The sequence below is a fragment of the Marmota monax genome, unplaced genomic scaffold (genome assembly GCF_021218885.2).
Source record: "Marmota monax isolate L192 unplaced genomic scaffold, Marmota_monax_Labrador192_F-V1.1 WCK01_AAM20220418_F8-fsc01107, whole genome shotgun sequence".
NCBI lineage: Eukaryota > Metazoa > Chordata > Mammalia > Rodentia > Sciuridae > Marmota > Marmota monax.
This window is the reverse complement of record NW_026694607.1, coordinates 1-24858: the sequence shown is the minus strand read 5'-3', so window position 1 is coordinate 24858 and position 24858 is coordinate 1. Positions and strand designations below refer to the sequence as shown.

General features: G+C 32.8%; 1 protein-coding gene and 1 pseudogene across 2 annotated transcripts in view; one reads left to right on the top strand and one right to left on the bottom strand.

Moving 5' to 3' along the window:
* The window catches only part of LOC124077742 (src kinase-associated phosphoprotein 2-like), a 45613-nt gene extending 31939 nt beyond the window's left edge, over positions 1 to 13674 (top strand). Inside the window, exons 5-6 of one of the 2 annotated variants that reach the window (XR_009224696.1) lie at positions 3892 to 3942; positions 6424 to 13674. The gene's annotated coding sequence lies outside the window, so the exon portion shown is untranslated. The remainder of the gene's footprint in view (positions 1 to 3891; positions 3943 to 6423) is intronic. The other variant, XR_009224695.1, reaches the window with a different exon arrangement.
* Positions 4154 to 4668, bottom strand: LOC124077741 (PEST proteolytic signal-containing nuclear protein-like; annotated as a pseudogene).
* Positions 13675 to 24858: the final 11184 nt, after the last annotated feature.

Below are 24858 nucleotides of genomic sequence, written 5' to 3'. Positions count from 1 at the left end.
AATTTTAATATGTGCTTACTGAGCTAAATAAGATGACTTTGATTTTACAGAGTGCATCAGCAGTTTGGGCTAGGGTCTAGTATTCTTCAAGTTTTTTGAAATATATTTTTCTTAACCATAGAATTTACCCACTTAAAGTATACATGGCCTTTGTGTGTAGCTCTTTTCACGTGGCATAATATTTTCAAGGTTCATCTATGTTGTAGCATGCATCAGTTCTTCTTTCCATTTTATAGCCCAGTAATAATTTATTGTATTATTTGCCACCTTTTGTTTATTTACCAGTTGATGGACATGAGTTGTCTCCTCTTTTTAACTATTATGAATAATGCTTTTGTGAATATTTGTGTACAATATATTTTCATTTTTCTTGAGTATAAACCTAGGTATGAAATTGCTGGGTCATATGATGTATGTAGGTTTAAATTTTTGCGGAATTGCCAAACTTTTTCCAAAAATGAATGTGCTTCTTTGTTCCCACCAGTGATTTCTCCACGTACTCTTCAATGCTCAATATTATCTTTTTTATTTTAGGTATCCTAGTGGATGTGAAGTGGTATCTCATTGTGGTTTTTGTTTCCATTGCTCTGATGACGGCCGACCCTGATCTCTTTTCATGTGCATGTTGGCCATTTGTATGTCTTTGGAGCCAAATCCTTTCTCCAGTTTTCAGTTGGGTTGTCTTCTTATTGTCAAATTATGAATTCTTTATATATTCTAGATACTAGTTTCTTATCAGATATATGATTTGTAAATATTTTTTTTTAAATTGGTGAGTTGTCATTTCACTTTCCTAATGGTATCCTTGAAGAACAACATTTAAAATAAATAAATAAATATTTATTTTATTTTTATTTATTTATTTATTTATTTATTTATTTATTTATTTATTTATTTTTTGGTACTGGGGATTTAACCCAGGGGCACTTTACCATGGAGCCACATATCAAGCCCATTTTATGTTTTATTTTGAGACAAGGTCTTGCTGAGTTGCATAGGTCCTCACTAAGTTGCTGAGGCTGTCTTTGAACTTGCAATCCTCCTGCCTGGGCCTCCCAGGTTGCTGGGATTACAGGTGTGTGCCACTGTGCCTGGCAATATTTAAAAATTTTGATGAAGCTAAATTTATGTGTTTTGTCATTTGTGCTTTTGGTGTTATGTGTAAGAAGGCTTTGTCTCACTGATAATTCCTTCTGTACTGTCTTTTTCTTAAGGTCTTCTTAATTTGAGGATAACTGAGTTCTTTTACTCTAAAAAATTATAAGATTACTATGCTAATTAAAATAGGGACAAATTGTAGCCTACCTTAAATGTTATTGTTCTTTTTTAGTACATATTTTAAAGTTGTGCAGATGACAAAAGGTAATTTTCTTGTTGAGCCTTTTCATCTCAGTGAACTCTCAAATTCTGTAGTCTTAATATAATTTTAAAAAAGAATTTTTTTTTTTTTTGTGGCATATGATACCACTACCCTTATTTCTAGCAATATGCCTTTGACATATAAATGCAATAATGTTTGCTGCATTGCAAATATAAACATAATCACATGGCTCTTTCAAGTTAGTTTAACAAATTATTTCTGAGAACACATAGTCTAGATTATCAGTAACATTCTGGCTCTTCTGGGTGAGGCTTTGTCAGTACATAATTTATGATGATGGGATCCAAGGAGTGCTGGAATTGTGGTCTTGGAAAAATTGTTACTGTCTTTAGTGTTCAAAAGGACAGTTTCTTTGCATTTGTCTCTTCTCCCTTGTAAGAACACCCACCACATGTCAGTCATCAAACTGAGTGCTTTTGTCAGATAAGGGAACTAAGACTGAGACACCAAAAATGTCATGCGAATTATCTAATCACTACTGTTCAAAGTGTGGTCTGAAGACTGAGTCTAATCTGTGATCTGTTGATCTGTGATCTATGTGTTACTGGTCTACATGTGACAATCTTAAGTACAGAAATTAAGAATAAGCACTAAGGAATATTGACAACAATTTGACATTTCTGCTTTATCCAAGTACATAGCCATTTCTTCCTAGCAATCTATGTTTATTGCTTTTTATGTTTTGTTGTTCATTTTTACAAAAATATTGGTTTGTAATATCTTGGGGCAGGGTGTGGTGGTCCTTTAGTCACAGATAGAAGTATTGATCTACGATCAAGAGAATTATTACAGGAATCTCAGAACTATAACTTATACTTCCTGGGCCATTTTCTTTTCTTTCTTTTTGTCCCCTGCCCCTATATCTTTCTTTGTGCCTTCCTCCATATTGATAACCATGTTTTAATTGGAATATTAGGTTTATATTTTCTATGGAGAAAATTTAGGGATAGTCCCACATTTTTTTTATAAAGTGTACTTTCAGATTCCAATGTCCTATGAGATAATGTGTCTTTTCATGTGAAAGTCAAGCAATGGGTGTCTCAAAGCTTTTTACTTGGAGTATCTAGAGAAAAGGGTAATGTAATTTGAATGTCATCTGGTTCTTTTTCTTGACTTGAGAAGAACTACATAGACTCTGTCAGAAGTAATGTCATCTCAGAGGTGTGACTTTGGGTTATTTTGTGTAAATGTCTCCAGAAGCTCCTTCTTACTTTTTAATACAATTTATAGAACTGGTTTATTTTGAACCTGCTGATCACTTTTTTTTAACACTGAAGGAGATAAACAAAAATAATAGTACTATGGAGAAAAGAAATACACATATATTTCTTTCATTGAATAGGGCTTATTAATATCCTGGAATATATGTATGCTGTAAACTTCTAATAGGCTTAGAATAGGATTTCTTTGCTAAAAGAAAATGTGTCTTACAGAAGGTGAGGAATTGATATAAATATAAATAAAATAAAATATAAATAGTAAGAAGGGGTAACAGTGTTGTTTGTTTTAGGCAAAGTGCTAAATGGAATCAAAGTTTAATTTAACGATTTTACTGTTAGTTCTATTAGACTGGGGGCGATAAAATGATTAATAAGCTAGGTCACTGCCTCTCATGACCATATGGATTAATAGAGGAAAATGAGATAGAAATATCAACCCTAATTTAAGGCAGACTGGTTTAGTAACTCCTATAAGAAATACAGAAGGAGAAAGAAGATGATAATTATGATTGGAATGAAGAAGACCTGCTAATAGGATGGTATTTGAGGCACATTGGGGAGAATTAAGAAGGTTCTTGACATGAAACAAAGATGTAATAGCATTTTAGATTTGTGCAACCTGGTGAAGGGATACATTGGTTAAGACTCTTAATGGGGGGGAAAAAGGAACTGAGCTCAGACTAATTTAGGCAAAGAAAGGGGGGTTTATGAGTTGGCCTGTGAGAGGATAGTTGGCATCTTGCTTCATGCCTACCTAGATCCAGGTAGGTCCTCCAGCTACCTTGAGTTTTCTCATTCACATCTTGCTTTCTATGTGTAGCTGCTCCACCTCCTCTGTGTATGTGAGAGAGATGCTCCAGTTGGTCAGGACTTGGTCATTGTCCAAAAAGGAATGTGTAGTGGGTGGTTAGCAAAAGCTGCTGCTGCTGAACCACATGCAGCTTGTTGGTGGTGCCATCCTCCAAAATTCTGAGAGGAAGCAGTTCAGAGCAGGCAAATACAGATGTCCACTACACACTAGGCTAAATGAAAGTATGACTAAACTTATATGCCGTAAAGCCTGTAAAAAGAGAAGGGAAAAAGGAATGACTGAGATAGATAGTAGTCTTAGGTATATGGTCAGCAGTGGGTATTTCATTAGATGAGAGTAATTATTTTAAAGCAGTGAGTTGAAACCATTATTTAGCATGTTAAAATTTGAATTGATTCGTAGAGAGAAGAGCTGGAGGGAAAAAAAGTTAGAGCTAACTCTCTAGACTGGTTAATTTTACTTATTTATTTTTTTTGCAGTGCTGAGAATTCAACTCAGGGCCTCCAGCACATGAAGTAGGTCCTCTGCCTGTGAGTCACATCCCTGGCCTATGGTTTTTTTTTTTAGTTTTAAATTCTAATTTATTAGTGTACCACTTTAATCTTAAAAAAGAAAAGAAAATGTAAAAAACAAAACAAAATAAACAAAAACAGCTCCAAATATAGTTTTATATCATGTTTTTAGGAAGGGAAACTATTCCTTTTTAGACCCACCCCACACCCCAACTTCAAAACATACCATTTAATTGTCTTGGTCATGGTTATTTCCAAGATGAGATTTGATATCATACTTCTATTCCTTCTTTTTATCAGGAAACCTTTGCTTTCCCTTATTGAAGGAGGTTGGTCTGTTTGATCTTGGTATGTTACTTAGAGTATTCTTCATCCTCCTCTTTGCTTCTGGAGGTATTTCCTCTACTTCACTATCTTTACCTTCATTGAAAGCTGCTGCTACTGAGAGGGTTTTGGAGCAAGAGTTGGGAAAGTTTCCTTAGGCTTACCCAATCAAAGTTTGATAGATATGACTGATGCTTTCTTTGTTATATGACTACTTGTGGCAAATCCAAACTTGGAGATCTCTGTAGGCTTTCTTGGGAGGTCTGCTGCTGTTTCTTCAGCCGATCACTTCTCAGAGCTGCATCTGGCACTTTCCCCTTCATTACTGGAACAAACAGTCTTAGCTTCTTCAAGTCTTTTGGTGGCCCCAGCCCACTGTGGCTCTGTAGGCTTCTCTTTTCCTGCCGTATCATTCACCATTGTCCCTGAGGTGGCTATCTTGAACCTTTCTTAAGGTCTGTTTTTCAAGTGAGTCAAAGTTTTTTTTTTTTTCCTTATTTAAATTGTTTGCTACTTGGCTATCCATTTCTTGCTCTTCTTAGCAAGTGTATGAGTGGAAAAGATTAAATTGATTAAAACACACCCATCACTTTTACTTTTTGGCACTGATATAAAAAAGCACAAAATGTATAGATTAGAGATAAATAAAAGTTAGACTTTTAGATTATTTGAATTTAACTTGTCCTGAACAGACCTGTTTATTATTATTATTTTTTGAATTTGTATGGTTTTATAAAAATCAGTCAAGGGGCTGGGGTTGTAGCTCAGTGGTAGAGTGCTTGCCTCGCATGCATGAGCCCCAGGGTTCGATCTTCAGCACCACATAGAAATGAATAAATAAAAAAAATAAAGATATTGGGTCCATCTACAACTAAAAAAACATTAAAAAAACAATCAAAGCAGTTCACAAAGATACATATATTATACCAAAGTTAAGAAATGAGTTAGGAACACAAGGGCAGAGAGAATGAGGATAGATAAAAAACTAGAGTGAAGCTAGAATTAATATTTGTATCTCAAATGAATGTAATGAGTACTCTAGCTTTTGCTGGGGAACATACATATTTTTATCAGCCAATGCAAAGAGGGAGAAAATGAGCAGGTAAAGGATTTATAGCATTCTTTTTTAAAAATATTTTTTAAGTTGTACATGGACACAATATCTTTATTTTTTTATTTTTTATGTGGTGCTGAGGATCGAACCCAGTGCCTCATACATGTGAGGGAACTGTTCTACCACTGAGCTGTAACCCCAGCCTTTATAGCATTCTTGATATAAAAGTAAATCAGATACTCAAGAGATATACAACTAATACTGGGATCCAGTGAAATTTCTTTCAAGGAGACTAAGAAAAGGATGTCTTGGAGATTTCGTAGTAAATAAACTCTTAAAAAGTATATTCAATATTGCTTTGGAGTTTTTTCTTAAAAAAATTTGTTAATGTAGTTATATAGTGTACACCAAAACACAGTTTAGGACACATCAATTTATGTGGGGCAAAATAACAGTCTAGATCAGGAGTTGGCCATCTATGATTTTTGGAGCAAATCTGGCCTGCTGCTATTTTTATAGTAATGTTTGGAATGAAACACAACCACATCCACTTGTTTAGAGTTTATGACTGCTTTCATTTTACAGCAGCAGCACTAAGTATAGTCATGCGGCACATAGAGAGGTTTTGTAAATGATAGATCATGTATAAGATAGGGCCTAATGATATAAATGTCTTAGTTGGTGTAAGGATACCTATCATATTTGCACAACAATGAAATTGCTTAACAATATAATTCTCAGAAGGTATCCCTGTGGTTAATACATGAAGTTTGACTCTAGTTGTGACAGAGATCCTGTGTCCCACAAAATCTCTAGAGTATTTTCTATCTGACCCTTTGCTGTAAGGATTTGCCAACCTCTGGCCTACATACACAATTCTCTAATAGTTTGGTTTAAAATTAAGACAGCATATGAAATATCTAGAGCAGAGGTCTCAAACTGGTAGGCCAAGTTTCAAATTTGGCCTATAGATGATATATTTTGGTTAAATTAGTATTTGTGTTTTAGAAATTTGTGCCAACCAAGAAAAATTCAGAATCTTGCTTTTTTTCTTTTTTTGGTGGAGGGAATTGAATGAACTGGCAATACTGAGTTTGCATTGTATTTGTCTTTCTCTTTAGATCACCATCTCTTTCCAATTTGTATTCCATACTACTCTGTTACCTCCCAGTCCTCATCTTCTTCTACTCTTTTGGTCACTGAATTAGAAAAATAACCAAGGTATGTGTACTTTAGCTATGTTCAAATATTTTATTTGTTGTAATAATACTTAAAAGTGGAGAAATTTAGGATATATTCCCTGACTACTGCTTGGAGTGTACTTTTGTGTTAGTACCTACTAGGTCATACATGTGTTTAGCCAGCAGAATTGGAAGTACGGTTGATATTCTCCTAAGATGAGAGGCTTGGCAAATATTTGTGCCTACATTTAAGACCAAAAAACCTGTATGTGAAAATGGGCTAAAAGATTTGGATTAGAGGCAGGCTAAATTTTCAGCAGAAAATAATTCTAGTTCTATCCTAACAAAAAGACAAATGGATTGTTGAGGACTAAGTCTCTTAAATTTACTACTTTGGCTCATCAGTTGTCCTACTTAACAAAAGAGATAATGGGTAAAGTAACCATCTTATATAAGGAATGTAGGGCATACAAGAAAATATTTATCAGATTAAGAAGGCAGAGAGAAGGGTTTGTCATGGAAGAGGAGCTGGAAGTAGAGAAGAAAGAGAAAAGATAGGACTTAGTGTACATCTGGTGAGTACAGGCTTGAGAAGGCCTCAGGGGGAAATTCATTGATCAAGGATAAGTCCTGGCACATAGGACATGACCAGTATTAGCTCTTGGCTATTATAGTTACATGTAATATATAATGATTGGCTATTCTGTGGGTAGAGACAAGGGAGAGTAAGTACCTAGAGGAAAAATGGAGGAAAACCAATGGTAGATTGTGTCTGGGCTGAATCCTGATTCTTAGATTCTTTTCTCAAGGAAGTGATAGCATCTTTAAAGAAAATGGGAAAGTGGATAAGAAAGATCAAGGCTGTTGAACTTGAAGGAGTGTTGAGAAAATTAGTCAAAGCTGTTTGAGAGGGAGCCTGAGATATGGAATAGAGATATGGAGAATCACTGATTTATTTGCCTAAACATGTTGAATGTCATGAAAAAGATAAGACTTGCCAGAGAATGTAGAAGGAGATGGATTAGGATGTTCAGAGTGGAGACATCTGCCCCAACTTTCCTCACAGGTAAATCAGGAGAATTGTCACTTTTGTTTCTAAACATATGATCCAAAGTTACAGAATTGTAGAAGCCATTAATTACTTTCACTTAGTATGATTATATAGCCACAGGATACACTTTATCTTGGTAGTTTCTTTGGCATTCATTTGAATGCCGGTATGATCAGCCTTTTCCTTTCTCATTGTTTTTTATTGTCTAATTATTTTCTTCTTTGTAATTCAGGCATCATGTTATGTTACTATGCCTTGTCCTAGCAGCTTAAATAATAATAAGCGGTATTCAAGGGAAACCAAATATAATTCTAGTATCTGCATGTAAGGACTTTAAAGAAGATAAAATTTATATTTCATCAGCTCAAGGGTAACTTGTACAGTTGTGGTTAAGTGCATAGATAACTATATCATAAATACCTTGGTTTAATCCTGGTTTGACATTGTGACTTTGGAAAAATTATTTTCTCTCTAAGCCTTAGTTTCTTAATTTATAAAAATAGGAACAAGTATAATATCTCATAAGATTGTAGTAAAGATAAGGAAGGTCCTGGCACATAGGATATACCCAATATTAGCTCTTGCCTATTATGATGTCACAAGATATTTGAACATAGGTAATTTAAGTTATGTTGAACAATATTGCATTTAATCATATCATAGCTACTTACATATTACACTGTATACTGTAAGTAGGTAAAAGATGAGTTGATAACACTAGGATTCTTTTTTGTAATTGAATATTCAGTTTTTTACTGTAACCTAACTTTCATGTGGTGATTCATATGTGTCATGGCCTATGTTAAATTTCAGTGATCTTTTTATTTGGATGAGTTGTATTTATCTTCCTGTTTCTGTCAGACGATAGGAAAGTAATAAAATAATAACAAGTGAATTTTATCAAAGTGAACTTGAGAGCCATTAACTGGATAATTTGTTAGAAAAGTGATAATGAGATAAAAATGTGAATTATCCTGAAATTCAGAATGGCTGCATTTTTTGGTTGTCTAATACTGATGTCTTCAAAGTTTTCCTTTGTATGGTAAAAATGAATGAGAGATAAGCATTTTTCTTTACATGGACAATATTTGGGTTTTATATAGTAATAGATGCTTTATTTTAAAATTGTTCCCTGATATATCTTTTCTTGCTTTGTTTTGCTAATCTTAAACTTTATTAATAGGGTGTCTTATTGTCACAAACTATTTCTTCTCTATTGACATTATTTAAATCCTCTACTCTTTTTATTTTATCTAATTTTTATTTTAAAATATATTTTTAAAATATATTTTAATGTATTTTTATGGTTAGAAACCTATGGACCTGTATGATAATTCTGTAAATTAATTATATTCCTCTGAGATGATAAAAGCATTGTTAGCTTATTATTTAGTATAGAAATATGAAGGTTGAACAGCTATTTAGTGCAAAATTATGGTGGAGGAATGTGTCCTAAGGAGTTCAAACACTGATGTTAATTTTGCATTTTATAAGCTTTCAGTCAAGCTATTTGAACACATACACAATTTTTGTTAGATAAGGAAAGATGACTTAGGTGTGGTTTGGGTAAAGTACATCTTCTTAGATTAATTTTTCTATCGATGTGGCTATCAGTGCCCACAATAGAGATTTAGATACAGCTTCAGCAACTCAGGTTAGCAGGGTGTTCCCTATCCTCTGTAACATGCTAGAAAATATAGCAGAAAGGTTTCAGTTAACGTTATCAAATTACTGTGTACCTGAGATTTGACTAATAAAATTTCTAGAAGCTTTATAAATTCAGTCCTTGATCTTATACTTAAAAACTAATTCAGCAGTAAACTTTTTTGCCATATCAAGTATATTTGTTGAAATCTAATTGATATGTCACTAATCGGTGTTTTAGACAAACTCCAAAGGCCATCCATCAATGTAATTGCTAATATATTAAGTGCATCTGTACACATTTACATTGTAAAATTATATATTCTTAGGATTTAAAAATCAACAATACAAATTTTTCCTTAATATCTTTATATTTAAATTTTTTTATTCTAGTGTCTGACCTACTAAAGCTAGAATAATGCAGAACAGCTGTTTTTATAAGTGATAATATGCCAAAGAAAGTATATCATAAGTGATAATATGCCAAAGAAAGGAAGGTGGTAATAAAAGAAAAATAATTTTCCTCAGCATAAGCTTTGGCGATTACTGCTAAGTGCATAGCCGTCTTACATTTTTAAAGCATGACTAACGCAGATACTGAATTTCTCACAATTGTGCAAATTAACCATGTATGCTATCTTTACCATATGATTTGACTTTGAACATGTCTTGAGATGTTGCTGTTTCCTAAACATTCCTTAGATGGCACAAAATGAAAAATGTTTTTTTTTTTTCTGAACAAAAACATGAACAAAGAATTTTTTATAAAGTATGCAAGTCAGTTATTTAATTATGAAACCATCATATGCAACCATTATCTGGTCATAAATTTCCTTTTGGAAAATATACAGTTTTAACAGATGCTGTTATTGACTACAAAGCAAAAGGAAAAACAGAAAAAAAAAGATACATTCATTTTCCCCCTCCACAACAGTTACACAAAAATGCTTTAGTATTTATTGCATGTAAATCATATGCAGTTGAATCAATTTTCAATGTACTTTGCCAGGTCTATGACGAAAAACTGAGATTATATTTTACTTTTTACTACACATTATTTTATCATTGCCAACTAATGTTGGGACTATTTAAACAGTGAAAAATTCTCTGGCATGGTATTTAGAATTTGTTATTAGGGTATCATAGGAAGGATGTACTGAGTTGGTGGTAATTGATTTATCCTCATCATACTGAACCTCCCACTCTTCTTCCACTTTGTCCTCCCTTGGGCAATAATCACAGGGTTGAGCTGCCAATCTGTAGACTTAATTTTTTCCAGCAGTACCATCTGGCTCCTTGGCACCAGAAGTTATATTGGTTCTTTGTGGTTGCTACTGAATTTGTCATATTGTTAGACAGCTTATAGGATGTTCTTGCTATTTGATCCTAATTTTCTTTCAAGTAATTATTGATTATTATTTAGAGAATCTTCCTGTGCTATTTCTGAGAGCATGGCATGATTTTATTGTGAAAACAAACAAAAAATAGAATGTACCTAAACAAGTCGTATGTCAGCCTGGAGCTTCTTTTCCCTGTATTGTTTTCTATTGAGTTCTCCTTTTCAAGAGAGATTAATTTAAGTTAATCATGAAGGTTTTCTGTCTCATTTTAATCCTGTATACCTTTTACAAAATCATTCAAATGTTCATTTAAAATCCTGTTATGAGTGACATCATGTCCCAATTGTGGCAAATTTATAAATCTCTATCAATGGCCAGATAACCTTCTAACATCCAGCAGTATTTTATCCATGTTTAAAGATGGCTGCCTGTGTGAATCTTGTATTTTGTAGATGAGGTGATTTTACTGTCATGTCTAATAACAATCATAAACAGTTTAAAAGTAGAATTGTGAAAAGTTCATCTGAGTTTTAGTCATTAAAAAGAATTTCCAAACATATATTTCTACAAACTTAAGTAGTTTTTCCATCTTACATTGTAAACTAGACGTTTTTGATGAAGGCAAAAATTTATTTGCTCATTTGTTTCTAAGAAAAGATCATAAACAAAAATAATTTCTTAAGCTCTTAAAGAATCTGCATAGAAAGCAGATCACTTTGAAAAATATTTTTTTTTTTTTTTTTTGTATTTGATTGCATTTTTATTTAGTGGAACAAGATAGACATATCTTTAAGAAAGTTTTTAGAGGCATTCATTCATATATATGAAAGTGTTTTCTCCTGATTTTAACATCTCAATTAGATTCTATGTTATCTGTTAGTTTATAATAAAGACAGGATACTGATATGTTAAAAATATTTATTTTGAATTCTTTTTGTGGCTGGCATAATGATATTTGAAGTTCTTAAACAGAGATTTAGCTGGGATTATTTTAGTACTACTGTATTAGAAGTAGTATTTTAATATTACTCTATTAGAAGCCCACTAACCATAAACTGGACTTTTCAGAGTATTTTCAGAATGTTAGATAAAATATACAGTTAAATTACTGTCATTTGGTTATGATGTGATGTTAAAATCCAGTTGTTTATAATTTTTAGGTTTTAAGTATGTAAAGGAAATGAGCAATAAATGTCACTGTAAGAAGAGCTAAATCAGATGTCAGTGAGATGATTCATGTGCTAACTGAAATAGTTAGCATGCATTTTATTCCACTGTCTAGCAGGAGGAGGTGGGCTATAGAAAAATGAATTCTTCACTAAATAATTCACAACAATTATATCAAATTTTAATAACTTGAACTAAGAAGGCATACATATGATTCATGTTCTCACAATCACCTACATTAGAGATTAATTGTGCTTTCTTTAAGCAAAAATGCACTGTTACAAATGTTTTTAATTGGCAAATCATGATTAGTTTCATATTTATAGAGTAGCATCATATGATCAGTTTTTAGATATAACCTAAGGTGAAGCTTAAATATCACAGCTAATCTGTTGTCTTAAATGCCATCTCATTAGAATTTGCCCCTAATATCAAAAAATGCCCTGAATTGTTTGTTGGCTTTATCTTAACTCAAATATGTAAAGGGGACAGTAGAGCATTTTTCTTTGGAATCACAGAGAGTTCAGTGACCTTTCTGTGGCAAATTATGTAGAAAGAAAATATTTATATTCATTTAAAATAACCTCCGTGAAGAAATAGTCTCATTACCCTGTTTGATCAATTTCTTGTAGCCTGAGCTGTAGCATGCTGCTATTGCCATTGGTTGATGGAATACACTGAGTAGTGGCTAATGGTGATGGTGCTCATCAGGAAGGGTTCAGCCAGCGGTCAGCAACAAATAATTCAAGACTGTTTCTAAGTTTGTGGCTGGTGGAATTTGCTTCTTGCCCCAAGCCAGCGGCATTGCTGAGCTGGGCTATTTGATTAGAAGAGAGGCATATTTGCTTCTTAGCAACTGCACATTTGCACAACCCATAGTCCTCTACTGCCTCCAAAGGTTTTCCTTTTGTGATAGTAGAATAATACTTTATTGTTGATTGACAGACAAAAGAGGTTCTAATACAAGGCAAGCTTATAACCATTTTTGTAGTTGTTGGCTTTTAAATATTTCAGCTACATTTACCATTTTTTGAAAAAGTAGAGACCAAACATATGTATAGTGTAAATAGGTATTGAAATCCCATGTGTTAGAATTTCAATATGCATATTAGCAAGGAGGTTTGCATCGCATGAATTGAATACTTTTTTTGCATAGCAGGTTCAATGGTAGAAAATAAAGTCTGACCCTTGTCGATACTCTGGGTATATGCACCTTCCAACTAGAATTAATGCTAGATAAAATTTAACTAATGTTTTAAAGAAAAACTAATGTTAGCAGAGTTGTTATAGATCTTTTTTCACACTTAAGAACTGGTTTTTAGAAATCAAATTTTGAATTGTGATTGCATTGTGGGCACAGAATTTGGAACATAGTTCTTACAGGAATGAGTCTTCAGAAGAAAATATGTGTCTTTAATAGAAGACAAAGGTATTTATAACCCAGCAGTTAAGAAGCAAGTGAGACAAGATAAATTTGGGAAGGACAGTCTTGAGTTTTATGATCCTGGGAAACCAGGACTGGAAAAAAAGTAGTTTTTTTTTTTTTTTAACATAGTTTTATGGCTTTTCTCATTGAAACTATATGGTTAGGGCTTGAATCTCAAGATTTTTAAGGCAGATGATTTAAAAAGTAGTGTGACTATAGATGATGCTAATTTTACTCTTGTTATTTTATGATGATTGGTTTTTAGAAAAATAAAAACATATAGTACCATAAAGAAATAGTGAAAAACTATTTTGAGCCAATATATTTTGATATACATGATCTAAATCCATTGTTTTGTATAAATTGTTGACATCACTCGCAGTAAAATGAAATTGCATATGTAAGATGAATTAAGGTTAATTTAAAAATATTCTTCTATGAAGTTGTATTTTGAACATAGTAATTTTTTTCCTATTTAAAAGATGTTTGTTCAATTTTTGTCTCCTAAGATTTATGACAGATGAAAGAATTTTCATAATTTAAAATAAACAACCAAAAAAGTGTATTGGTGTGAGTTTTCTAGTTAGCAAATCTTGAAATGTGTTTTGGGACTAAGGGAAAGTTATAGCAAGTGCAGACATTAACATAGACATAAAGTGTGTACGGGCAAATACTCTCATTTCCCAATAACAGGACCTTAGGGCATATCAGTATGCATAATATGGCCATCACTGTATTTACTTACTAATAAATAGCCACTTTAGTGGCAACCTAGAGTCCAAAAAAGGGAAAAGGAGTGAGGTTGAGTGATCTGATATTGCAAGGCAATAATATGCCCCATCGTATCAAGCAGCTGTCCTTTTGCAATTTCAGTTAACATATTTGAAATAGTTCCTTTAAAAACAAATTTGAGCTCTAGGAGGAAATGGAAAATACTTTTAAGAATGGTTTTAAATTGTTTAAAAATTAACTTGCCTCCGAGAAAATTGCCAAAGTTAGCATGTGAGTTTGATGTTATATAAATTAGGATTATAATTTTTGCTAACGTTTTATTTATAAGGTAAATTATGGGTGTTTGATGTAATAAGGAAAATGCTCTTTAAATTACTAAACTCTCTTGCAAATAGTTGCAAAAATGGCATTTAAAAACTAATCTACTACATAAAATTACTTGTATTTGTCTATATCATTACATGGCATTGTTGTTAAGTGCCCTCTCTTTATATACACAGAGCTTTACAAAAGCTTCTTTATTTGGGGGTTTATAGCAAAAGGCAGTTTTCTTAGTGGGACTTAGGGGGATATGTTCTATTATTAACTAGATTCATCCTTCCACCTTTCGTTGTAAATGTAAGTAGTGAAAGTGATGTCCTTTTGGACTCAGGTTTTTACATATAGGTCCATTTGTTAGGGGAGAAGAGGAACAAGGACAAACAGAATTTTCTTATGCTTCTTTTCCAGGTAAAGAGGATATGTGAATAGGGAAGAAGCAAGGTGGTAGGATTGGGGAACAGATTTTGTTGTCTGTTCCACCAGAAATTTCAATGCTTATGTAGTTTCCTTAGGACTCTGAAGTCAAATCAGTAGATAATAAGTATATCAGAATAAATTCTAGTGGCATAACTGGTGAATTATTCTTATTATTAAAGAAGTTATAACCCATAGAGATTAAGTGATTTCCCAAAGCAACACAGCAAGCAGTGGTGGAGTTGAGGTAGAAATTTAGTTCTATTTTTTTCTCTAAAGTGTATGACCTTTTTCCTGTAGGACACTAATACCTTGTCTTGCAGGCTTGCATTCCTTGTTTAGGAAGGAATGTGTGCTTTGGTACTAACAAACAGGAGATGAAATCTCTGATAACTAGCTTTGTAACCAGCCAAACTCCTTGGCTTTTTCTTATTTTTAAAATTAATTAACTACCTAACTAATTAATTAATGCCATCCTGGGGACCCAACCAAGGGCCTTGAGCATGCTGGGCAAGCCCTCTACCACTGAGCCCCATCCCTAACCCCTTATTTTATTTTGTAATTGAACAAATTTTAACTGACAAGTAAAAATTATATGTATCTATGGTCTACAACATGATTTGCTATATTTGTACATTGTGGAATGTCCAAATCAAGCTATTTAACATATGCATTACCTCGAATGCTTACTATTTTTTTTTGTGGTGATAATAATTAAAATCCATTCTCAGCAATTTTCAAGTATATGGTATATTTTATTAACTAGTTACCATGATGAACATCGAACTTAATCCTACAAACTGAAGTTTTGTGTCCTTTGACATCTCCCACCCACCTCAACTTCTGGTAACCACCATTTTACTGTTTGTATGAGTTTGACTTTTTAATGTTCCATAAATATGTAAGTGAAATCATACAGTTTTTGTCTTTCTGTGCATGACTTATTTCACTTAACATAATGACTAATGGTTGATTGTGTTGTCACAAATGACAGGATTTCTTTTGTTTTAAGGCTGTGTGTGTGTATGTGACATTTTCTTTATCCATTTATCAACTGATGGATAGTTAGGTGGATTCCATATCTTGTCTGTTGTGAATAGTGCTCTACTGAACATAGACTACAGATGTCTCTCAGCATACTGATTTTATAACCTTTGTATATATATATATATATATATATATATATATATATATATATATATATATATATACCCAGTAGTGGGATTCCTGGGTTATATGATATAATATTTGTATTTTTAATTTTTGAGGGATCTCCATGCTGTTTTCCATAATAGCTGTATCAATTTACATTCATGCCAACAGTGGTATAAGGGTTCCTTTTTTCTCTACATCTTTTGCCAAAACTTGTCTTTCATCTTTTTGATAATAGCTATTCTGAGAAGTGTGAGGGAATATCTCCTTGTGGTTTTGCTTTGCATTTCTCTAATGATTAGTGATAGTGAACATTTTTTCATAAACCTATTGGTCATTTATATGTGTTGTTTTGTGTAATATTAATTTAGGTCCTGAGCCCACTGTCTAATTGTGTTATCTGTGTTCATACTGTTGAGATGTTTTGAGTTTCTTATGTATTTTGGATTAACCCTTTATTAAGCTGTAGGATTTGAAAATGTATTCTCCCATTCTGTAGGTTGCCTTTTTTATTCTGTTAATGGTTTTCTTTGCTACTCAAAAGTGTTTTAGTTTGATGAAATCTCATTTGTTTGTTTTTTCTTTTATTGCCTGTGCTTCTGGGATCCTTGTCAAAATATCTTTGTGCTGACCAATATCCTGAAGCTTTTCCCCTAGTTTTTCTTCCTGCAGTTTTATGACTTAATGTTTAAGTCTTTAATCCATATTTACTTGATTTTTTTTTTTTTTTTTTTTTTGCCTATAGTGTGGGGCAAGGGTATAATTTCATTCTGCTTGTGGATATTCAGTTTTCCCAGCATCATTCTGAAACAACTATCCCTTTTTCATTATGTGTTTGGCATTGTTGTCATAAATTAATTGAGCATAAATATATAGATTTATCTCTATATTTGGTTTTTATATCAATATCTTGTGGTTTTGTTTACTGTATCCTCTTAGTAGATTTTTCAAATCAGGTAGTGTGGTGCTTCTGATTTTGTTCTTTTTCACAAGATTACTTTGATTATTGAGGATCTTTTGTGGTTCAGTATAAACTTTAAGATTTTTTCCATTTCTGTGAAAAATGTCATTAGAATTTTGATAGGAGTTGCATTGAACCTATAGAACACTTTAGATAGTATGGACATTTTTCAATATTAATTCTTCAAAACATAAGATCTTTCCATTTATTTATGTCTTAATCATTGATGTTTTATAGCTTCTAGTATATAGATCTTTTACCTTTTTGGTTAAATTTATTCCTAAGGGTTTTATTTTTTTAGTAGATTAATTTTCCTGAATTTTTTGATAGTTCATTGTTAGCATAGAGAATGCTTGTGATTTTTTTTTTTTTTTGGTATTGTACAACTTTACTGAATTTGTTTATTAGTTCTAATAAGATCATGTTGTCATGTTGTCTGGAAAAAGATAATTTAACATCTTCCTTTCTAATTTGGATGCCTTTTATTTCTTTTTCTTGCCTAATTGCACTGGCTAGAACATCTAGTAGAAGTGGCAAGAGTGAGTATCTTATTCCTGATATTGGAGAAAGTTTAAAACTTTCACCATTGAGTATGATGTTAGCCATTGGCTTTTCCAAATATGACCTTTACTGTGTTGAGGTACATTTATTCTGTACTTACTTTGTTGAGCCACTTGACTTCTTTAAAGTTCATTTTTATTATTAGATTAACTTAAAGATAATAATACCTATTATATGAGTTTTTTGAGGTTCAAATGAGATAGTATATGCAGATATTCTTTGTGAATCTAAAAATGCTTTACAATAAGGAATTGTTGTTGTTTTGATTTAATAGGTAGTAGACCTAAGGTCTAGATAGTTTGAGGAAGTTAAATTTATGTTTCTTTATTTCTAACCATGGGAATGATAGATTGTGTTTTTAGTTCTGAAAGGGACTTAGTCATTTAGAATCATACTTCTTTGGTGAAAACCTAAGACATAGAATGGTTAGGCAGCTTCTCAAGGTCATGTATCTAATTAATGTTATCACCACTATTACTAGCAGCTACCGTTTATTAGATTTCAGTTTACTGGATACTGTGCTGATTATTTCTTGCATATTATTTCAAATCATCATAAGCTTGATATAGGAAGTGTATATCATTTTACTGATAAACAGATTTAGGTTGATTACACAGCTTGAAAGTGGGAAAGCCAGGATTCAAACCAGAATCTCACTGTAGTATTTGTATTCCTAGTACAGTGTAGTTTGCCTCCCTCACACCTGGTCCCAAATTTTAGCCTTTTGATTCTACTTAGTGAAACTTGATCTCCTCATAACCACATCTATCTGTTCTCTAAAGAATCTGTTAATATTAGGAAGTATAAAGTTTGAATCATTTAAGTAGTTCTTTGTTCATCTGCTTAAAGAAAAATGAATATTGACAGATGTGGTGGTACATGCCTGGAACACTAGTTGCTCAAGAGGTTGAGGCAGGAAGATGTTAAGTTCAAGGCCAGAGCACACAATTTAGTGAGACCCTGTCTAAACAAACAAAACAAACAAACAGGGCTAAGGATGTTGTACAGGGTCCCTGGGTTCAATCTCCATTACTGCAAAAAATGAAAAGAAACAAAAATAGTTTCTTTTTTCCCCTTCAGTTATATGAGGGAATCCCTAACACGATAGTAATTCTACTTCATTGTTTTTTTTTTTGGTGGGGGGGTGGGATGGAATTTTTTGTGACAATAGGTATGAAGACTTATTAGTTGACATAGATATTAGTAAAATAAACTTCATTAAAAAGCTATAATCACCTATTATTTTCCTTAAGAAGGGAAGTAGTAGTGGTAACCTGTATTCTAAAACTGGTAGGTATAGTATGTATGCTTTTAAAGTAGATGATATTTATTTTTCTCATGAAAGATTTCTTAGTACAGTTTTGCTCAGATTAATAGAGAAATCAGTTTGTACTCCAAAAGTACAGAATGCCTAGGAAACAGGTGGTGGCAGCTTCATGATATTCAGTGCAGTGGGAGAAACTGGTCAGTATCAAATAGATAACAAAAGTGAGTTTGACAATAAGCATTTAATTATGGGTTGGCTCATTTTTCCAAAGTGGCATTTTAATTTCTCCCTCAAAAATACTAAAGTGAAATCTTATGATAATGTGCTTTCATAGGGCCTGTTCAATGGGACTGCCTTATAGTGAGATCACTTTTATAAGGATGTTCTTTTGTCGTTTCAGTAACTAATTCTTTTTTTCTGATGTCTAATATTGTTCACCTTTCAATGCACGAATTTTATTTTATATATTACAGAATTTTAATAAGGGTAGAGCATGATGTAATTGTTACATGAAATATTGCTTTTGTAATAGCCATTTTATTTTATTATAGTATAATTTTTAAGTAAAATTTGAGATAAATTAAGAAAAACATAAGGAAATTTAGAATAGGTGTTTTGAGGAAAATTCTCCCAAATACAAAAAGACACTAATAAGAATTAATCATTATCTTGTTAGGGAGATATTAAATAAGACAAGATCTTTGCCTAAAGATAAAATTTGCAGAATAAAAGCTAATGGTGATGTAATATAAACTATTACATTGTATTGACTTTGAGTAACCAAAACTTAATTATCTAGTTTTTCTTCTCAATCTTATTTTTAGGTTAAAAAAGACAGATAAGGGGGTGGGGCTTTGGCTCAGTGGTAGCACACTTGCCTGTCATGTGTGAGGCACTGGGTTAAATTCTCAGCACCACGTATAAAATAAAGGTCTATCAACAAGTTAAAAAAAAAAATATATATATATATGATAAATTCTTATATATTTTTAAAAACTCCTTCTTGAATCTCACCTGAAATCTGTATATTCAGTTTAATAGCCTTTGCATTGAGAGTATGCAACGAATATTCACCTTGCTCTGTTTAGTGATTTCCACCATAAGAGCTGGATACACAACTTTGAAAGGCTAATGAAGTTATTAAAAGTAATGGAGTTACTATGAAGAATTATTAGATCATGGGAAAGGTGGCTACGTGTTAGCAATGTATCCCTGTAAAGATGTCTGTTAGAGTTTTGGAACTATAGTATGAGGTGAGAGAGGATAAGAGAGAAAATAATGCAACCTTTTGCATAAAATTTGGGATTATACTGTGAACTCATTGAAGGAATGGGAATGAAAGAACAGGGATCTTTGTTAAGTCAGAAAAGAAAAGAAAAAGCTAAAGAAGTAAGGGTGGTTAAACTGTGAGTTAGGTTGCCTTAATGTCATAGAGACATCACTGAGGTGAATGTATGAATGTATGAGGTGAAGATGTCATAGACATGCTCTGGTTGGCAGTCCTAGATGAACCTCTAGCCTATAGCTAGCATCAACTGGAAGCCATGTGAGTAAACCATTGTGAATTTCTAACCCAATTGAGTCTGCAGATGATTGCAGCTCAGCTACCATCACATGGTAAAGAAAAACTGACCAATTGACCTATGCAATCCACTGGATTATTATTATTATTCTTGTTTTTATTGTAGGCCTATTACTCAGGAATGGTGAGGTGAGTAGATCCAGAAATGAATGCCATTGAAAAGAGAGTTTATTATTCACAGTTCCCAAGAGGAGGAGGTATAACATGCCACACAGGGCCATGTGGGAAAGTACCAGGGCTGATTAAGAGGCAGAGAGTGAGGAGACATATGGGTTAAGAGTCTTAATTGTGGTTTCTGTGGGGAAGGCAAGGCAGGGTTAGTATGCATAGAATTGATTAGTTTGAATAATTTTGGTGGGCCCTGGGATACAAGGCTTACCCTTGTTGTCTGATACCTTGTCCTGGAATGATTTAGTACAGGTGGCTTATGGCCCAGAGTTTAATCACTAGACAAAGGAAGTAGCTGTGGGTATGGACTCTGGAGTCATTGACTTGCATTTGAAAGGCACACATGCAGAAGAGACCTTTACTTTCTCTAGGAATTGGCTAGCCCTAGGAAGAACATTCTTTCCAGTATCAACAAGCCCTCAGATGTCAAAATATCAGAAAATATAGAAAACAAAGAGACATAATTAATACAAAGATGAAATGGTTGTTGTTTTAAGGTACTAAATTTTGGGGTATTTAGGTATCTAAAAAATCCATTTATCTGTCCATCCTATCTATCCACTTGTCTTTCTCTCTATCTTTCCACTTATCCTCTTACCTATCAGTAACTACAAATTCATTTTGATAAAACCTCAATTCTGATCTAACACCACAAGTTACAAACAGTTTCTCTTCTGTATTTGTAACTCTGTTGTCCAGTGATAGAAAAACCCTGCTCCCATTATTCTCAATATAGTTTCTCATTTGCTTAGGTGTACAATTCAAAGTAAACAGCAAACTTATAGCAAAAATAAAAGTAAGCTTATAACTTGTTCTCAATACTTATTTCAAGTTTTTTTTTCAGGCAAATTTTACATGCAGTGAAATGTACAAATTCTAAATGTACAATTTAGTGAGTTTTGAAAAATGAATATTTTCACATAACCTGTATCCATATCAAAATATTGTGTTTTCCATTGTCCCAGAAATTTTCCTTATGCTTTTTTTTTCAGTGCCTAGCTTGTGCTCCACCCTACTTCCAGCAGATCCTATCATTTCTCTGACTTTTTTCACTGTAAGTTAGCTTTGATGATCTAGAATATTAATACTTTTTTATTTTGTTCATTAGGATCACTCTATTCTAAGATATCATCATCTTATGTCCAATGACTTTAATGGCTTTCTAATGATATCTCTTGACTATAATCTAATTAATTGGTTCTCAAACTTTTTTGCACATTGCTATCTTTAAAAGCTATTGATCACTGGCTTCCCCCAGAAGATATTGATTTAGTGGAATGGGTGTGACCTTGGCATAGGAACTTTTAAAAGCTTCCAAGGTGATTCTAATATGCAGCCAAGTTTAGGAACCATTGGATTTACCAATTTCAGAAATGGAATAGAGCCTAATTCTAAGTGTTTTCAGCCTAGAGTGGTCTTGTCTCCTATTATATTGTCTCTGTACTTCAATAAGCATAGATAAGGTGCTTTGGATAGGTTTTAATCAAACATAAGAAATCTGAATGATGTTAGGGATATCTGGTCTGTCAACAATGTCACTTCTTTTTCTACAATATCTTAGATCTGTCTTTTCTATCTTTTTCCTATAGCTTTGGCATAGGTAGATTTAGTTATCTTGTACTTGAATTACTTTTGTAGTCTCTAACCAACCTACCTGCCACTTCTTCTACCATATGTCCCATATTTTATAGCAGCAATTGAATTTCTCAAATATGCTATTTGAATCTCTATTCAGAAGCCTATAATAACCTACTTGTTTCAAATATGAGATTTTTTTAGACTTTAAAACTGCCATTATTTCATATGACTTTAAGGTTTATTTTTCTCAAAGTAAGCTTATTCAATTTTGCAGTTTTGCCCTTAAGCCATAGTATTTTCAACCTACCTTTTTCTTCGAAATTTGGTTCCTTTCCTGTCTGAAATACTCCATTTGGAGTTCAGGTGTTTCACAACTTTTTGGTAGAACTAAATCTCCAGTTGAAAATATTGCAGTCCCCTTCATTTTTTTAATGATTGTATATATTGATATATATGCATGATGTTTCCCTATCATTATTCATAATAAAAATGTAACAGACTTTTTAGATATCAGAAGCAAAACATATTCCTTTGAATATAATGATTGACACTTTTGGAGCACTTACTATGTTGGGCATAGAGCTAAGTGCTTTATATGAATTGTCTCATTTATTTTATTTTATTTAAAACATTATTTTTAGTTGTTAATGGACCTTAATTTATTTATATGTGGTACTGAGAATTGAACCCAGTGCTAGGCAAGCACTTTACCACTGAGCTACAACTCCAGCCTGAATTATCTCATTTCCACCCTATAACAACCATATTCAGTAGGCATTGTTGCTGTGTCCCTTTTACATATGAAGAAGTTAAGACATAGAGAGGCTAGGTCACATGGCTAGTAGTATTCAGTCTCAAGCAGTCTTATTACAGAGACTGTCTCCCCCCATTTTCCCTACATTTTTTTTTTTGTTGTGGTGGTAAAATATACATAACAGAATTTACCACTTTGACCACTTTAAGCGTTTAGTTGTGGCATTAAGTACATTCACCATATAGAGGAACCATCACCCTATTTTCATAACCTCTAATCACAGCAAACAGAAACTCAAACCCATTAAATACTAACTCCATATTCCTCTTATCCCCACCCCCAGTAACCTTTATATTCTTCTTCCTGTCTCTGAATGCCTAATACAGGTGGCAGATTTATATGCTAGATTCATATAAGTGGAACCACATAGTATTTATCCTTTTGTGTCTGCCTTATATCTTAGCATAATGTCTTTAAGGTACATCTGTGATGTGCCATGTATAGATTCTCACTGTCTTTTAGGTGAGATTTTTGTTTTTGTATTAAACTATTTTGTTTATGTACTAAACTTTTTCCATTTATCAGTTGATGGTCATGGGTTATTTCTACCTTTTGGATATTGTGAATATTATAGAACTTTGAACCACAACCTGTATTATTTACGTTTTATGTATTATTTATGCTTTGTTGCAAATAACCCCCAAACTTATTTTATTATTAAGTATTATTAATATTAATTATTATTTATTATTAAGTAATAAACATTTAATTGTTCTCACTGTGGGTCAGGAATTTTGGGACACATCGCTAGGCAATGTGGTTTTGTCTTGTGATCAGTCATGAGATTGCAGGCCAAATATCAGCTGGACCTGTAGTCATCTGAAAGTGTGGAGGCAGAGAATCCACTTTCAAGATGGCTTGCTTGCATGGGCTCCTGTTGATGCTGCCTTTGCAGTCCCTCTTCACAGGGCCTTTCCCTTGGCTACTTGAATACCCCCATGATATAGTGACTGGTCTCTTCTGGTCTGAGTGATCCCAGAAAGATCCTTTTTATGACCTAGCCTTAGATGTCACATTCTTTCTTAGAAACAAATCAGTGAAGTTGACCCACATTCAAAGGGAAAGAGAATAGGTTCTATCTTTTGGAGGGAGAACTGTGAAGGAATTGGTAAACATATTTTAAAATCACAGTAACTGAGAAACATAAAGATAAAAATAATCATTGGTAACAGAAATAATTCCTGCTACAATTATCTTATACATCTGCCTAGAGATATTTTCTATACATATAGGACCTCATAGTCTATATGCTATTATTTGATAGTCTAATTTTTATTGGGAATTTCTTTCTGTGTTTATTAAACATTTTTTCTGAATATACTGGTTGTTAATATTTCAAGCCGTTCCCAAAATGGTATTTCATTTTAATTTAATTTCCATTTCTTTTAATATTGGCAGAGTTTTTTTCCCCATATTTTTATTCATTATTTGTATTTTTTGTAAGTAGCCTTTTCATATATTGTATTCACTCACATTTAAAAAAATTGACATGTTCTTTTTTTTCCCCCCCAGTATGGGGGATTAAACCCAGGGGCACTTTATCACTGAATAACACTCCCTAGCCCTTTTTATTTTTTATTTTTAGATAGGATCTCATTAAGTTGCCTCAAATTTGTGATCCTTCCACTTCAGCCTCCTGAGTAGCTGGGATTACAGGTGTGCACAACCTCAACCAGCTCCTTTTCTTTTTAAAATATTCATTGTGTTAAGGATATCAAAACATTATTATGTTGATAAATACTTTCTTATTTGTCACTTGTGTTATTGACTTAGAAAATAAATTGGAGAGTTTTAGAGTTAGAAAGGATAACGGAATCTAGTTCAGCACTTCTGATTCACACATGGAGCTGCCCTATTTTTTCCCTCTTCTAGACTTCTTTTTCCACTTTTCTTTTACCTAGTCTTAAACTGTTATTGTTATTTGCCCAAATATTTTGTGCTTTGCACGTGGTAAATAAGTAAAGGACACAACTGATGCATTTTCATTGGTATTTAATAAGGAACCATTCTGTAATAGCCAGGAACAGTAATTCTACTGATGATGTATTAGGTATGTGTCACCAAGTAGTAGAGAGACTTTAAATTTTGAAGAGTTAAACAGCTTCCAAGTTTCTTAAATGGTGTTTTACTAGGTGGCCACTTCCCCTATTTTTTTTATAACATCATATTTTGACCATGAAGTTGTTACCCAGTAAAT